Raw genomic sequence first — 3,105 nt, forward strand, 5'->3', positions numbered from 1 at the left:
GTTTCATCTTTCCTTATGTGTCTTTTGCCATTACCTTCCCCCCCCCCCCTTTTTATATTGTGAGCTCCCTGAGGGCCGGGGCCGTGTCTAATTCCCACCTGTGTACCCTTTTCCAACACTCAGGACAGTGCTTTGCATAGAGTAAGCATTAAATACTATTGTTATTACTACTATCACCAGGACCTCTTGCTTTTTCTCTTCCCTATTGTGAGATTAGCTGAATCTGATCTGAGTGGGTTAATGGACCTCAACAGCATCAGCCAGTGAGAGCAGTTCTCCAGACCGCAACAACAGTTCAGAACAAACATGTAATACACCCATAGAACTATTCGCAGAACTCAAATGAGTTGATCTTTTTTTAATAATTGTGGTATTTGTTAAGCACTTACTATGTGTCAAGCACTGTACTACCATTGAGATAGATACAAGATAATCATATCCACATGGAGCTCAGAGTCTAAGTAGGAGGGAAAACAGGGATTGAATTTTGTAGATGAGAGAACTGAGGCACAGAGAGGTTAAGCGACTTGCCCAAGATCACACAGCAGACAAGCGGCAGAGACAGATTAGAGCCCAGGCCTGTGCTCTTTCCACTAATCCACACTACTTCTATTTTTAGCTTTTCCCAGGCCCCGGGGTGGGGGGTGTGCGGAGAATCTATTTCTTGACTCTATCATTAACTTCCAGAAAACCGCAGATAAGCGTCTCATCCCTTCTTTCTTCCAATGAAGGTTTCTCCTCCCCTTAGGTGGGGTGGACTTTGTGGTACTGGCTCTCAAATCTCTCAGGCCCCTAGGCCAAAGTGGGCAACATTCAGCAATTTAAAATAGCCTACAGGCTAGATCTGACTTGGCTCCAAGGTAGACATTTCCTCCTGTGATGGCTCTTAATCAGTAGCCCGGGATACATTCAGGAACTTTCCAGCATACAGTAACTTCAAGAACAGTGGCAGGTTGGATGGTGGGGAGGTTAATGAATGCATTCACAGCCAGCTCCAAGCCAAAAGGATCCACAGTGGGTGGAAGCAGCTACATGTCTGGGGTCTCAGCCCCCATCCCAACTCTTCTCTGTTGGACCTAAATGAGTAAGTGGCCCACAGACCAAAGTAACTGCCCATCCCTTCCCTAGATCTCTCAGCCAGAGATGATAGCCCCCCTCTGTCTACTTCTTGGTCTGAGCCCTGGATAGCTTTCTCCCAACCTATTATTCTTGGCCAGACAAGTCAGTGGCTAACCTTGGGGGGCTAAGACTGATAAGGACTAGTCTCACATGTCTGTTCAACCTTTTCACTGTCTGGCTCTGGAGGCACAATTGAAGCAAAGCCCGCACTGTTACATAGACACAGGGAAATGTTCACAGAAGATTGAGGGAGGGACTGAAGGAAGGGGGAGGGACCGAGGGAAGGGGGTAGGAGAAAAGGGGAAGGTGAAGTTACAAAGGGGAAGAGAATGTAGAAATAAGTAAGTCGAGGAAAAAAGATGAGCTTTTTTAAAAAAAAAAAAAACAATAGTGCCCATTCCATCTCATTTGGAAAATCAGAAAATGAAGTAGATAAATGTTCTGCGAGGAACTGACTAATTTTGCTGAAGGGTAGGCAAAGCAAGTAGAGGGCAAGAAAATATCAATCGGTGGTATTTATTGCATGCTTACTGTGTGCAGAGCACTGTATTAAGCAATTGGAAGAGCACAATATAACCGCCTTCCCTGCCACCAAGGAGCATACAATCTAGACAAAATAATGTAATGAATGCTCCTCGTAGGCACTCAACAGAAGAGGGCCAAGAACTGACCCTTGAGGAACTCCAACAGTTAAAGGATGGGAAGGGGAGGAGGCGCCAGCGAAGGAGACTGAGAATGACCGGCCAGAGAGGTAAGAGGAGAACCAGGAGAGGACGGAGTCTGTGAAGCCAAGGTGAGTACAATAGACTCGATCCTTGCCTACTTTAGCTGCTTTTGGGCCACCGACCGCTGGTGCGGGGGCGGTGGAGATGAATCACCTCAAGGGGGAAGAGGGAGTGAGGGCTTCCCAAAATGGCCGCCTCAGGCGGAGTGGGGGGGCGGTTGGGGACTACCATCTCTACGCAGATGACACGCAGATCTACATCTCCGCCCCGTCCTCTCCCCCTCCCTTCAGGCTCGCATCTCCTCCTGCCTCCAGGATGTCTCCACCTGGATGTCGGCCCGCCACTTAAAACTCAACATGAGCGAGACTGAGCTCCTCATCTTCCCTCCCAAACCCGGTCCTCTCCCAGACTTCCTTATCACCGTGTATGGCACGACCATCCTTCACGTCTCTCGGGCCCGCAATCTCGGTGTCATCCTTGACTCGTCTCTCTCGTTCACCCCACACATCCTATCCGTTACCGAGACCTGCCGGTTTCACCTTTACAATATCACCAAGATCCGCCCTTTCCTCTCCACCCGGAGCCGCACGCTCTGCTCCTCCGCCGCCCACCTCCTCACCGACCCTCGGTCTCGCCTATCCCGCCGTCGACCCCTGGGCCATGTCCTCCCGCGGTCCTGGAACGCCCTCCCTCATCACCTCCGCCAAACTGATTCTTTTCCCCTCTTCAAAACCCTACTTAAAACTCACCTCCTCCAAGAGGCCTTCCCAGACTGAGCTCCCCTTCTCCCTCTACTCCCTCTACCACCCCCCCTTCACCTCTCCGCAGCTTAACTCTCTTTTCCCATTTCCCTCTGCTCCTCCCCCTCTCCCTTCCCATCCCCTCAGCACTGTACTCGTCTGCTCAACTGTATAAATTTTCATTACCCTATTTTGTTAATGAAATGTACATCGCCTCGATTCTATTTAGTTGCCATTGTTTTTACGAGATGTTCTTCCCCTCAACTCTATTTATTGCCACTGTTCTTGTCTGTCTGCCTCCCCCGATTAGACTGTAAGCCCGTCAAACGGCAGGGACTGTCTCTATCTGTTGCCGACTTGTTCATTCCAAGCGCTTAGTACAGTGCTCTGCACATAGTAAGCGCTCAATAAATACTATTGAATGAATGAATATTCCCGTGCCAGCACCTGTCTGCTGTGTGACCTTGGTGAAGTCCCTTAACTTCTGTGTGCCTCAGTCATCTCATCTGTAAAATGGGGAT

The sequence above is a fragment of the Ornithorhynchus anatinus genome, chromosome X5, assembly GCF_004115215.2.
Source record: "Ornithorhynchus anatinus isolate Pmale09 chromosome X5, mOrnAna1.pri.v4, whole genome shotgun sequence".
NCBI lineage: Eukaryota > Metazoa > Chordata > Mammalia > Monotremata > Ornithorhynchidae > Ornithorhynchus > Ornithorhynchus anatinus.